Here is a 15,605-nt window from a genome sequence, read left to right on the forward strand (position 1 = left end):
GTAGTCTGCTAACCTCTTTGGTTCGCCTTAGGGGAAGGTGGGGCTGTCACAGATTGGCAATTAGTGCATAAGAAAATAAACATTTTAGAATTGATCACACTTTTTTCTTTGTAAAATTGTGCCTGTCAAATCTAAATTTTTTTTGCATTACTTCTTCTAGTATTTTTTTTGTCAAATTGCAAACTTCTTTTAGTATTTGATTGTATTTATACTATACCCTATTGACAATACATATAATATATTGGTTAGTACTATTTTTAACTTTTATGGTACTTCTTTGGCTATCCAATTGTACTAGTACTATAACTTATTGACAATAGGAACATTATATTGAACAAAATAATACTATATTAATACTTTCAATACTTTTTGCACTTATTATATTGACCAAAGTATACTTTCCCAGTATATCATTTAATGCTTATTGATACTGTTAATGTTATAACTTATTATACTACTAATACTATTTGATTGTACTATTTCTTATTTTCATATTCTTAGTAGTAATATTATGACTACTTAACAATATTAATACTATATTTGATTGTACTATTTCTTTATTTTCATAACATTTCTTTTAGTATTTGATTGTACTAATACTGTAAGTTATACATCTTTTAAATTGTTTTAAAGACTAAACACTTGGCACTAATATACACAACAATTTGTCTTTTGTAACAGTTTCATGATTATTAATATAATTAAGTATTATTTTTAATTTTCGTAGTACTTCTTACAGTATTTCACAATTCTAACACTTTAACATTTTTTTGGACATTACAATAATATTTCAAAAACTTTTGGCACTAGAATACTTATAAAAGTTGTTTTCTACAACTATTTCATGATCATTAATACAACCAATAACGATAAAATATTGAAATATTATTTACATAGAAGATAGTTTTTACTATATGTGACAGTACCATTTGTCAAATAATTAGCTTATACCTTTTGATATATTAGGCATTACTATTTTCTACTTTCATAACACTTCTTTTAGTATTTGATAGTACTAATATAAAATTTTTATATGATTTTACACTGATATACATGTAAAATTCATCTATTATAACTACATCATTGTTAATTCAATCAAAGGCAACATAATTTTGCAACACTATTAGTATGGAAGGTAGTTTTTATCATATTTTGATAGTAGTATTAATCAAATAATTGAATAGCACATTTTCAGTATATAGGGCACTATTAATTTTGATTTTCATAGTACTTGTTTTAGTATTTGATAATTAATAATTATACTATATGTGAGGACCCGAAATTTTATTTTACTTAACTTTTATTTTATTTTATTAGCTTATTTAATTATTTATTCACCCGTTTACTCTGAATAATTTATTTCATCCGTTTTAAATCCATTTGCATGGAACAATGTCTCTTTTATATTTTTAAAACGTTTCGTTAGCGAATTTAATTTTTCTACGGCACGTTTAGTGAGAAATAGTGCATGCATGTTTTTCGAGGTAAACTCAGTCCGAGAGTGCAATAATCTTGGAGAATTAAGAATGATCAATAGTAGACTAAGAAAAGTTAATTGAGGGATTAGATGTGAGTAAGTTAAGTTAAGCTCAATTTGGAGCACTAACTGCACACTAATCAGATGTTGACTTTTGGGGCACCAAGAGCACTTTATGTCCATCCTTCTTACACACTATCACATCACTCACCTACCAACCGAAACTCCTTCTTCTCCCTCTTGCTTTGGCCGATCCCCTTCCCCCATTTCCTACACAAAAATTTCAGCTCTTTCTCCATTTTTCCTCCAAGAAAACTCCCCAAATTTGCTTCTCATCTTGGTTCTTCATTCTAGTTTGGAAGGTGACTTGAACAAGGAGAAAACTTTGGTGATTTAAGAGCTCAAACCCTAGTGTTTACTCTTCTTTTGGGCAACAAGGTAATCATCCAAGAAACCTTCAACTTTCCTCTTCAATTCATAGTAGTAAGTTAGTAGTTAGTTAGTGATAGCAAGATAGTTGTTGGGTTGTTGATGGGTTCACAAGAACCTTGACATTAGGTAGTGGACTTGACGTGACTTGATAGGTAGAGGTCTTGAGGATTTTGTGTGTTTAATTGCTTGTTTGTTACTTGCTTTGATGAGATATGGTGTAGTTTGAGTTGGAAAGTTGGAAAGAAAGCTAGAGGAATGAAAGTTGTGTGCTGGACGAAATTTACTGGTTGTTCCTCTCTTGTTAATTTTGAATTTTTGATGTTATTTTGGTGCAATAGTGCTTGATATATGATGGTTGTTATGTGTGTTGAATACCTCCCAAAAAGCTTTCCATTTGATTATGTTAAGTGGAGTGAAAGTGAGGAAGAAATCTGGAATTTCTCTGATCAGGTGACCCCAACCAGTGTTCACATTTAGGTCATAACTTTCTGTCTGAGAGTTGAAATCGAGTGTCATTTGTGGTATCTGAAACTAGACTTCAAGAGCTTTCCGTCGGTATAAAATGCACCTCCTAACTCATTTCCTATGAGCCGTAGTGAACCGGAAAAGATGACTGAAATTCCTCTCAGCTTGCATCCGAGAAACAGTCATAGCTGCAGTTTGTAGCTCAATTTTGCCTATCTTTCAAACTGAATTTTAAGATAGTTCCTTCTAGTGAATTGTAGTATTTTGAATCTAGTTTCCAATGCCGCAAATCTCACTGAATTTTGAGTTGTGTAGCTCTAGTTATAATCAGATTTTGAAACTCTATCTAGTACGTCAGAGCTGGAATTTCATAAAACAGGTTCCAAACTTCAGTTTTCTTAGAACTGTTGTATCTTGGTGTAGAAAGGTCCGAATCAAGTTCCATTTGTTACATTTGAAACTAGATTTGGAATTTTAATTGTGATATGAATTTCAAAGGCTGATTCCATTTCTACGAATTTTGCCGAATTTCCAAACTTCACTGAATTTACAAGCCTGTTTTGCTCTGTCCTGTCTAGAACAGTGACTTTGAGCTAAAATTTGAATGACATTGAATTGGAGTCTGAGAAAGGTGTCCTTTAGAAAGTTTTAGTGCTTTGAGTCTAGTTTCCAACGGTATAAAATTTTCAATTTTTGGACTTACGGAACTCGAGATACGATTTTTCCAAGTAGTGTCACACTAACCTGGAAATTTTCTGTTTTCAAACAAATATTCCTTTTAAGAACTTTCCACCTTCCTTTGCGATTGTTGGACTGTTTTAGGTGTAATTTCATGGTTGAATACACGGTTCCTTTGGAACTTTAAACTTTTATTTCAAATCTGGGTTTCCGAAGGTTAAACCTCTCTTGATGCATTTTCTTGGTCATAAAACTCTCTTGATTTATAGCACCTCTCTTCATACTTAAATTAGGAACTTCAACCCCTATTCTTATAGCCTCGATTTCCATGTGAGTTGAACTCTAAAAAGGGAGTGTTTTGAATAGAGTAATTCTTGATGAAACTTGCTCGTTTCATACTTGAACCTTGGAACCTTGGCCTTGACATTTACTGTGAAAATGAGTAGAGTGTTGGATGAGTTTGACTCCATTAGTTTGGAAGAAATGAACACTTTTTATATTCTAAAGTCTAGACATGAGATTTGAACTTTTGGGAGATGAAAACCATCTACCCTTGTTCCTCAATTTTTGTGCCGAAAGGAAAAATGGTACTTTCTTTTGGAATTGAGATTCCTTATCATGACTTGAATAAAAAAACGACCTTTGAGCTCTCTTTGAACATTATTCCAATGTTTTAGCTAGAAAAGTTTCTTTAACTTGACTTGAACTTGTGACCTTGAGAGTGGGTAGCAAGAATATGTCTTTCTTTTAAACCTTGGTCGAGCACTTAGGTAATTGTGATTGTACATGTCTCAGGTGGTCACGAAAACGCTGAAGAGCTCATTTGACTTCTCGCTTCACTTTTGTTTTGCCTTTGACTTGTGGTGAGTGTCAAGTGCATGTTAAATGCTTATGTGATTGAAATGTTATTTGTACAAGTGCTATACATGATACATGAATTTGTCGAGGCAAGGGTGTACTTTATCGCCCTCGTCCTCTCTCTCTCCGGATGATATGATACCTGTTAAATGAATATATATGACTTGTACTTATACATGAACATGTTTAACTCGTGAACACTGAGCGGAAGCATGTACCACACCCTATTCGGGTGAGAAATGCCTTTCATACTGACTCAGTGCTATAATCGATCCTCTGAGTGGAAGCATGTACCACACCCTATTCGGGTGGGAGGTGCCTCTCATACCGACTCAGAGTCATAAACAATTCTAAGTCGATTGTAGCGATGTCTCATTGATCACTTATACTTTTGGGAGGCACCCCAACCCATTGGCCAACCTTGTAACTCGAGCCGACAAGGGCTTGGTCGAGGAGCTTGGTGAACCTTGGAAAACATTATAACTTGATATTTTGAGATCTCGCTAGGCATACTCGAATAGTATCACCTCTTTATATATGTTTGGTTCCGGATCCGAGTAGGTGTTAGGTGGATGGAGGAAGTAAGTGGAGCACTACGGTCGTGTTACTATTTGGGTTTACGGAGGGTCAACCCTCAATGGGTCAACTTGATCGGGATGTGGAAATAGTTCCTGAGAGCTCCTGTATTCTCCTTGTGTGTTAAATTCCTACTTGTGCACATGAATGAAATGTTATGTTTAAAGTTGCTTTTGAACACGTTATCTGATTGATTGGTATTATGTGCTTGCTTGTCTGTTTTCTTGGCCTCACTGAGTGTTCGCTCATCCCCTTAAGTTTGTTTTCCTTAACAAGTTTTTGGAGGTGAATTGGAGGATCTAGACTAACGATTTGAGGTGGAAGCTAGTTTCCTTTTGTATGAATTTGGTATCACTTAAAGTGTAATTTTTTATATTGGTTGGTGGATTGTAATTATAATTGTATCCTTAGAAGTTGTGATTGTATATTCGAAGTACTTCTTGTTTAAGTCGTGGGATGTTCCGTGGCTCTATATTAAACTTGAACGAGTGCGTGAGTCCTGACGAAAGTTGAGCAGGCATTCCACTGATACCCTAGGGTTCGCCTTAGGGAGAGGTGGGGGCGTCACACTATAGCCTCTTGATCTTTTAGATATTACAAAATTTGAGTCCCTTTTGATAATTATTTACTATCATAAACTTATATTTTATAACTTTTTCATGATCATTAGTACAAATAGTAGATTTTAAAGTATTGTTTGAATAAGTGGTAACTTTTATCATATTTAATAGTACTCACAAACTATAGATTTTGAAGTATCATTTAAATAAGTGGTAATTTTTATCATATTTGATAGTACTTTTAGTCAATAATTAGATAGTAGTTTTTACTGTATTTAATTTTCAAAGTACTACTTTTGGTATATTAAAGTACTACTACTATAGCTTATGATCTTTTGAGTGCTCAAAAAAATTAATGATTCATTTAGCTCCAATATACTCATAAATTTTGTCTTCTACAACTATTTCATTATAATTAATGCAATCAACGATGATGAGATTTTGTACACTATTAAAAGGGGAGCCAATTTTGACATATTTTGATAGTATTATTAGTCAAATAATTTAGTAGTATATTTTAGGTATATTGGACAATACTAGTTTCATTTTTCATAGTACTTGTTCTAGTATTTGATAGTGCCAATACTATAGACTATTGGACATTACAAATTTTGAGTACTATTTGACACTTATATATTTTAAAATTTTTAAAGTAGTTTAATGTAAGGATCGAAAACAACCAATCGAAAAGCCAATCGACAAGCAATTAAAAGATCATAAACGTAACAATAAATAAATAAAAAGGAAAGAATTGCAAACCAATTAACTACCCAACTCCTCTTGAGCTTGTAGATTAATTCAAACAAGTTACTTCAAGTTGATGAATTACAATCACTCTTGTGTACAAAGGAAGGTTCACCTCTTCATTGCCCCGAACTCCACTCGGTCAAGCCAGGACGTTTTACTATCCCTCAGGACAACTCTCACAGAGCTACACTCATGAAAGATTCACTCACAAATGAAAAGTTTACAATGAACCTCACACCACTAAGACTACAAATCTTCTTTGAAGAGTATTTTCTCACTAAAATCACTCTAGATCTTTTGTATCTTCAGTGTGCAAAAGTTGTTTGAAATATCTGACCAACCACTATTTATATAGGACCAAGAAAGTGCCCCATTAATTCTTCCAACGGATAGAAAGTAGCTGAAGAGTCAACTAGTCGTTGGAGTGTCGGACGTCCGGTACTCCTATTTTTGCGTCCGACAGCAGGCAGAGAGTTAGAGAAATTTTCTTCAATTCTATCGGACGTCCGGTAAGTTGGTTTTCTGCGTCCGAAGGTATGATGTAAAACTGGGAATTTTTCTTCAATTCCTTAGGACGTCCGGTAGGCTAGTTTTCTGCGTCCGAAGATACTCAATGATTGTCGGACGTCCGATGCAATCTTTTTGAGCGTCCGACAACTTTCAGCAACCTTTGTTTTCTTCAATTGCACTTGTTCATGGAATCAAATAACTTCATAACTGAAAGTATATCTTGAAGACTGAAATTATATCTTGAAGAGATATTAGTATCATCCATTTGTTTTGTAAACATCAAAAGATAGGGATCAAGATCAACATTCTCCCCCTTTTTGATAATGACAAAACAATGGATGGAAAGAAACAAAAATAAGTATAAGCTCCTCTCAATCATTGCATCCAAAATTTTCAAGAGCCAAACTCATAATTTCAGAATAACTCCCCCTTTCACATTGCATCCATTTCTCCCCCTTTTTGTCATCATAAGGTGAGAGTAAAAATCAGCTACCATAATCTAACAACAATAACAAAGAATCCAATATTCCAAGTAAAAACTGAGAAATGACAGCAATAACTATCATATCACAGAGAATTGATATCAAAAGGAGTATCAAAAAGAGAAATAACAATCAAAATAATTATCAGACCAAATCATCATTAGATCAGAATTGTTCTTTACTCCCTTTTTAACATCATACAGATCCAGTAATATTCAAAAAATATCAGCGAAAACTCAGATCAAAGTATCAGAAATATCAAAAGAAAAAAAAAACATAATGAACAAGAATTACTGCAATGATTAATAAAATCTCCTACTTGTTAAAATTAACATCATGTCTAACTATCCACATGCATTTCATGCCTCTTCTCATGTTCTTTCTCACATAACAATCACTTTTCATGTGACCTTTTTTACAACAAAAATTACACATAACCAAAGAATTATTTACATGAACGGGTTTAATAAATCTTACTTCTCTTCTCTGATATATAGCAAATTCATTTGCAGCAGAATTTATTTTAAAATGAGGTTTTGATTTATTATTTTGAAAACAGTCTTGTTTTTTATGTTGGAGCAACTCATTTAAATTATCCATTCTTCTTATCAAATCACCTTGTTCCTTTTTGAACATTTCACAAAGTTTTGTTTTTCTATCAAACTCAAAGTGTAAAGTAGTCTCACTCATTTTCAAGAAATCACTTTCAGTTTTCAGTTTTTTGTTTTCTTGAAAAAGACGTGCATTGTCCTGAAGAAGAAAGTTAATGTTATGTTTTAATTTCTTGTTTCTAGTATAAGATTCTTTCAAACTATCATGCAATTTTATAATGAAAGATTTAAGATCATCATCAGTTTCATCATCACTTTCAAATTGAGAGTTAGAAGATGTTACCTCATCATCTCCAATGGCCATGAAAGCAGATTCGTCTTCCTCTTCAATTTCACCATCGGAGTTGCACTCATTCCATGTGAACTGGAAGTTGTTGATTCTTGGTTTTCTTTCACCTTTTCTCTTCTTCATTGGACACTCACTTGCATAGTGTCCAGGTTGGCCGCATTCAAAACACTTATCAGTTTGATTTTTGTTGAATTCTAGCTTCCCTTTGTTTCTCAAATTGTTGGACTGATTCGGGAAGGAGTTGTTAGGTCCACCTTTTCTGAATTTCCTCTTGTTGAGTATTCTTTTGAAGTCTCGTGTGATGAGTGCAATATCACTATCATCACCTTCCATGTCATCTTCACTCACGGAGGCTAGATCATTTTCATCTTGTGAAGCCTTCAGAGCAATATTCTTTCTTACTTTCGCATCCTTCTCCTCTTGCACTTTGGATTTAAGTTTCAGCTCATAAGAGGTTAGGGAATTAATAAGAGATTCAATAGGCATAGTATTCAAATCTTTAGCCTCCTCAATAGCAGTCACTTTATTTTTCCAATCATTGGACAAGGCATTCAGGATTTTTCTATTTTTCTCACCTACAGAATATTCTTTTTCCAGCACCTCCAAATCCTTAATGAAGTCATTGAATCTACAATACATCTCATCAATGTTTTCATGAGGTTGCATCTTGAAGGATTCATATTTTGTAACTAGAATGGACTTCTTTTGTTCTCTAACATTCTCACTACCTTCATGAATTTCTCTCAGTTTATCCCAATTTTCCTTGGCCGACTTACAGCCTTTGACTCTAATAGATTCATTTGAGTCTAAAGCACAATATAACACATTCATGGCTTTTGCATTTAAGGTGAGATGAGCTCTATCCACAGCAGTCAGTTCATTTCTAGTTTTTTGTCTAGATGTACGAGTATTTTCATTTATAAGAGAGCCATCATATGAACCTTCACTAATAATAAACCACAATTCAATATCAATATATTGCAAAAAGATAACCATTCTTTCTTTCCAACTCAAATAATTTGACCCATTAAACATAGGTGGTCTAATGACAAAATGTCCTTCAAAAAACATGGCATTATTGGTTGTCATATTTACTCCAAAGCCGATTGAACTTAATCTCTAGGAGACCAAGCTCTGATACCAATTGTAAGGATCGAAAACAACCAATTGAAAAGCCAATCGATAAGGAATTAAAAGATCACAAACGTAACAATAAATAAATAAAAAGGAAAGAATTGCAAACCAATTAACTACCCAACTCCTCTTGAACTTGTAGATTAATTCAAACAAGCTACTTCAAGTTGATGAATTACAATCACTCTTGTGTACAAAGGAAGGTTCACCTCTTCCTTGCCCCGAACTCCACTCGGTCAAGTCAGGACGTTTTACTATCCCTCAGGACAACCCTCACAGAGCTACACTCATGAAAGATTCACTCACAAATGAAAAGCTTACAATGAACCTCACACCACTAAGACTACAAATCTTCTTTGAAGAGTATTTTTTCACTAAAATCACTCTAGATCTTTTGTATCTTCAGTGTACAAAAGTTGTTTGAAATATTGACCAACCATTATTTATATAGGACCAAGAAAGTGCCCCATTAATGCTTCCAATGGATAGAAAGTAGCTGAAGAGTCAACTAGTCGTTAGACATGGAATTCAAAGTACCATGGATATTTTGGATAAAAATTTCTTGTACTAACCATTTTCCAATCTTTGGTATTACCTTTATTATAAATTTTTCTTCTTATTTTCTTTATTTGATTATCTTGGTTTTCTTTTGTGAGGACCCGTAATTTTTTTTAATTTCTAGGGTTTTAATTTCTTTTAATTACACGTTTTTCCACCTTTTCTTTATTCAAAAGTTGTGCAAATAAATTTTATGAGTAAATATAGTTTTAAAATGATTTTCCTAGTATCGGATAGTTTTTGAAAAATTAAGAACGTATAACGGACGTGGGGCCCGCTAATGCGAAAATTCGAAAAAATTCGGCCAGTTAGGTTAAGTTTTGGATACTGGAATTAATTTACCGGGTGTTATGAGATATTTAGAGGTACCAAGTGGATAGGTGTATGAGAGACAAAAAAGTTAGGCAAGTTATTAAATAAGGTGACAAGTGTCACCATTTGAGTGGTTGAACCTTAAGACCACTATTCATGGTCTTACCATTTGACTTAAATAAACCAAAAATGACCCAAAAATCATCAAAATATCCTCCATGATAGCCGGCCCTCTCTTGCTCTCTTTCTCTCTCTCTTACTCCAAGCACAAGGAAGAAAACACTTCAATCTTGTTCCAAATCATCAAAACCAACCATCCAACCTTGATTTTGCTCCATAAAACCACTCAAGGAGGTGTTGGTGAGTTGTTGTGTGAAGTTGTTTGGAAAGTTAAGGTGTCCAATAGCTCTCTCTCTCTTGTTTTAAAGGTAAGTCATGAAGTACCACTCTCCTCCCTCTAATGATGCTTAATTGATGCTTAGTGGTGGTATAAGGTGCCACTTTATGGATTATATTGTGATTCTTGGTTGAATTGATGAACTTTGGTAATTTTTGGGGATTTTTCTGTTTTAATATAAGTATGATGGTGTGGTTATCTATGATGATTGGATATGGTTTCTAATGACTATAGGAGGTGGAAAAAGTGGACAATTGCAATCAATTTCTGTTTTGGAAGAAATCTGGAAAATTAGGGTTCCTTGGTTCTTCATTCTGTCCGAAATTTTAGGTCCTAGATAGAGGCCGAATTGGCCTTAGATAAAAACATGAAAGTTTTAGGGAATGATATTTTAAATGTGCCTACAAAATTTCAGGTCAATCGGAGTTGTGTAGAATGAGATAAGTCAAAATTACTATTGCTGTTCTGGTTTTACCCGAAATTGGGATTTGCGACTGTAATTGGTTGTTTTGGTCTGGAATGCTTCCGAATTGGTTGTTGAGGCCTTCTGATGGAATTTAGCCCTATTTCTTAGCTTTCAAATGGTTTTGGAATTTCTGGATTTGAACTTGTAGAGCCTGAGTTATGATATTTCCGCTAGAATACGTTTTGGTGAATCTGTTTTACATTTTGATGTAGTATCTTGCATTTTTGACCTATTTGCACTCGAAACTGGGCTGAGTGACCTTCTGCAATATTGTAGCCCCTTAAGTCTTGAATATTCCTGTAAAATTTCAGGTCAAACGGATTAGGGTATCATGAGTTATAGATGAAATACTCAAGCCTGTTTTGAACATCAGATTCTGTGCGTTTTTAGTTTAGCTTCTGGCCGTGACTTTTTCGGTTTTGATACCGTACGATCTGGGTGGTGACTCCTTCATAAGAAATGTAGATCTTGGTTTGGGCTTCGAAACGGTATAAAGTGCGTCAAAATCCGAGTTCCGTAGCTTCCGTTATGACCCAAACAAGATCAATCGTCAGAACTGCCTTTGAATCTGGACAGTTCTGACGGGTACTTTGACACTCAAATTTCGTTCTGTTCTGAGTGGATTCAGGTCTTGGCCGAAACATCAAAGTTTTAGCCTTATGTCTCAGCTTTCTAATGCCTTTGGAATTTCCTGATTTGGATTTGTGAGCTGGGAGTTATAGTCCAGCAAACATACCCTGTCCGTTACTTTGGAGTGCGAATTCCTGGAACGGTTTTCTGCACTTTCGACCCATCTCTATTCAGATCCGGAGTTAGGAGTCTTCATTAAAGTTATATACTTTTCTCTTAGCTTCGTAACGGTACCTCATGTACCTTGATCCGACACTCATAGCTTCGATTAGGCTCAAAACAGTTTTGACGGCAAAATGGCTAGGCCGCCATTCCCGTTTCCGTGTGCCGTTTCCGCACTCGTATGCGCCGATTTTGTCGTTTTTCTTGTTTTAAGTATGTTAGTAGCCGTTTGTGATATATTGTGACACAATCTTCTATTTCAGACGTTGGTGAGTTAGGTGGAGCCGGTGGGGCCTACTAGCTACTCCTCGCGGCACAAATTTCGTATTTTGCTCTTTTGTTCGTTGTGTAAGTATTCAAGCCGCTCTTATGTGTTAGTTGCTTATGTGTTTCGACATGTATGAAGAGGGTACTTAGGCGAGGGTGTACTTTATCGCACTCGCTCTAAACCCGAATTTACGCACATATTTGTACATGACATATGTATGTGAATCATTTTGGAACTAAAACCCTTGAGCTTGTGACTCGGGGTGATTTTGAATAATTTTGTGAAGTTTGTGAGTTTGGTGCGAGATCTTGACCTAGATGGACTATTCGAGCCGGTTAGGGCTTGGTCGAAGTCAGTCCAACCTGGTTGGAGGTCACCAAGTTTGTGCATCCGGTTCACCGAGTATGTGGACCAAGTTTGTGACCCGAGCTTGTGACTCAAGCTCAAGTTTGTGATTTCGTTCGCCCGGGCAAGTTTGTGAGGTGACTGGCCAGTGAGGGTGATAAGGTGTCGGTGGGTGTACAAGTGAAGTTCTACGGACCATTAAGTGTGGTCGACGGAGTGTCGGCAGGAGATCACGCATGGCATATGAATTGGCTTTGGAGCCACCTGTATCCTTATTATGTGATGTTACTTTTCTGCTTTTGCTTTACTCTTACTATGTCACTGTTGTTACGTGAAATTTACGCTTTTGCCCCTGTTTACTTACTAAGCATATAACTTACCCCATTCCTTTTGTTTTCCTTAGCAGGGGCCGACGCGGGGACTTTTGTCACACACACTAGCATAGTTAGGTTGGATTGTAATAGTTGGACTTATAGTATGTTTGTTTTTGTTTTAGTTTTGGTGGTTTGTATAAGGACCCTCCTTAGGGTCTACATTTTGGTTTTGGTGGTAATTATAAGGATGTAATAGTGTGAGCAGGTACTTTTGAGAATGTAATTATAACTCTTTTGGGATGGTATATAGAACTCTTTTGAATTTTCTGGCTTTTATTGTTTTAAGTTTTGAGTCCTGGCGCGAGCTAGGCAGGCGGCCCGCCGATACCCTTGGGTTCGCCCTTGGGAGAAGTGGGGTCGTCACATCTTCAAATTGATTTTCTATTCGTAAAATCATATTTTCTTCATCTTCTGAATTTATTGATTCTTCAGATGATTTTTCAGATGAATTTTCTTCTTCTATTATTTTTTCTAATGTATTTATTTTTAGAGTTTGGGGAGTAGTTAAATTTTGTAATGATTGAGATATTCTATTTAATATATTATCTGTACTATTAGTTTTTTGATTGTTAATATTTTGGATTAACTCTTGTTTTTTTCTCTTGTCAAACTTCTAGGTTGAAAATGAGGTGTCGAGATATCATTAGGGAATTTTGATTCTGGTTTCTTTAATGTATCTATTGTTGTATTTAATACTTCTATATGTTGAGAAATTGTATGAAAAATTTGATTTGTATAATTATTTTGCTGATATATTTTTTTAATATCTTCCAAATTTATAGTGTTATTTGTACTTGATTCTGCTTCTCTACCTTTTTTAAAAGGTGACGCTCTTATTTCTCCTTGCCCTATATTAATTTTTACTTCTTGTAATGGGGGATGTATTGAAGTTAATAATTGATCATCTTTTAATTTCCATTTTTTATACAAATTAGTTTGAACATTTATTTGTGGTGTATTATAAACATCATTTATTCCTATTTTTGAAATATAGAATGATAACCAAGTAAAGAAAGGAAAATCAAATTTTCTTTTTTCTAATTCATCTCTCCATTCTAATATTAATTTTTCTTTATATTCTGATTCTAATTGAAACAACCAAATTCTTTTTTCAGTATTTTCTTCATCGTCAAAATCTTCTTGTAAATATTTATGATTTATTGTATATGGTTTATTTATAACATTTATTTCTCCTTTCATTTGTGAGTGGGTTGGGGAATTCTCTGATTGATTTTGATTTATGACTTCTGGAACAGGAGTTTTATATTTAAAAGTTGAAGTACTTTCTAAAGGAAAGTTAATTTCAGTTGATTCATAATTAGAATGTCTCAGTGGTAACCAAGAATAAGTTGAATTAGGTCTTTCTCTTAATGATGAAAATCTAATTAGAGTTTTGCCATCAAGTTTTTCTATAATATCTTCTACTTCAGTTTGTTCTATATTTCTAGCTATTTGTGGATTTTGTATTTCAAATTCACTAGGTATAGTAATTTCATTCCATTTTAACCTTTTGGAGTATAAGTTGTAGGTCTGTCAGCATCTACTTGTAATAAAGTTGTTTCTTCTTTAAGAGTTGGAGTCCTTATAAATTTAGGATTTAAATGTGATGATAGAGATCTATAATATATTCTGTATGTGACGGCCCCACCTCCCCCTAAGGCGAACCAGAAGGTTTGACGGGTCGCCTGCCCAACTCTCGCCAGGACTAAAGATGCAGACTAGAATTATCTATAGCGATCCGGAACTTACAAACGAGCGTAAACAAGTCAAAATGGTAAAATAACCCGAAATAAAAAAATGAAATCCGGGGTCGGCCATGAATAGTAACCGACCCGTCAGAACCCAACCGAAATAGCTAACAAACATTCACATCTGAACTTTAGCGTTTACAAATCAAAATGACATACAAAAGCTTTCAAAAGTTAATACATATACACGGTTTGCCAAACCAAAAGAGAAAACGCCCCAAAAGTACACTTAGGGTTTTAATACATGAGCTATACAAAAGATATGTTCAACTAGCTCAATTTGGCAGCCATTTGTCAAATCCAGACCAAAAGGGTTTATTTTCCTGTAAGGAAAACAAAAGGAACAGAAAGGGGTGAGCTTACGCTCAATGAGGTACCAAACAGATAGCATTAAAATCATGACATTTCACATTTAACAAATCAGATACACATGTCAGATGTAAAGCAAAGGAACCAATGATTCAAATCAGAAGGATACGGGTGGCTCTCAGGAGCCAAATTTCTAGCGCAGTACTTGATCCAAACCGGTTGACTCTCCGTCAACGTATATAGAACCAACGCGTCCGTAGACCCCTCTTATCACCGAATTCCGTCCACCAAACACCCCTTTACCGGGCCCGCTCACCTCAAACGAACAAAATGGTAATACTTGAGTATACCCGGAATCAAGGGTCTCAATACCCAAAATCCCCGAACAGACTACCGTGGTTCGTTATCTAATCGTCCAGGCCCTTGCCGGCCCGACTCGAATAACTTAGCCACAGGACTGAGCTCATAGGTCAAAGAAATCCGAACAGATGCAGACACAGATAACAGATTCAAATTTTGCATAGTAAATTGACATATGAACAGACAAGAGAACGAGTGTGATAAAGTACACCCTCGTCTCAAACAAATAAACAGATTGCAGAGCAGAAATCAAGTTAAACAGCAATGGAGGGGAGTGGTACACTCACCGGCTCAACTTCAAAAGTTTTTACTTCAGATTGGCCTTAATCGCCAAGAAACCCTAAAATAACCAAAATAAACCAATTGAAGGTTTCACATCCGTAATCGAGTAAACACAATGCACATGAGGCTCGACTACTAGTCGTATGCCTCGCCAAATAATTACGAATGCAAGGGTACAAAACATGATTTTTGGGAACAAAAAGATAGCATAAAGACCTAGGTTCAAAAACCCAAAAGCCCTTTTATTTCTACCAAAAGGCAAATCCAACTTAAAAGAACCAAACGGCCTAGAAAATCGGGCAGCACTTCCCCTAGATTTCTTACTTTTCCAGCCATTAAGGCTTCATTATTTCCTCGAATCAGTCCCAACATCTCACACAAAATTCACCTCATTTCCAAAAGCCATTCACTAGGCTCATGTTGAAGAGTTTCTCTCTTCTTTGCTCAAGAGAGGGCCGGCCAACAAGGAACAAGAAATGGTGATTTTTGGTTAATTTTTGAAATATTTAATCAATGGGTCAAAAGTCAAAAAAACATGAATAGTTGTCACCAAGTCATATCCAATGGAAGAGTGA

This window comes from Coffea arabica, chromosome 6c, assembly GCF_036785885.1.
Source record: "Coffea arabica cultivar ET-39 chromosome 6c, Coffea Arabica ET-39 HiFi, whole genome shotgun sequence".
Classification (NCBI taxonomy): Eukaryota; Viridiplantae; Streptophyta; class Magnoliopsida; order Gentianales; family Rubiaceae; genus Coffea; species Coffea arabica.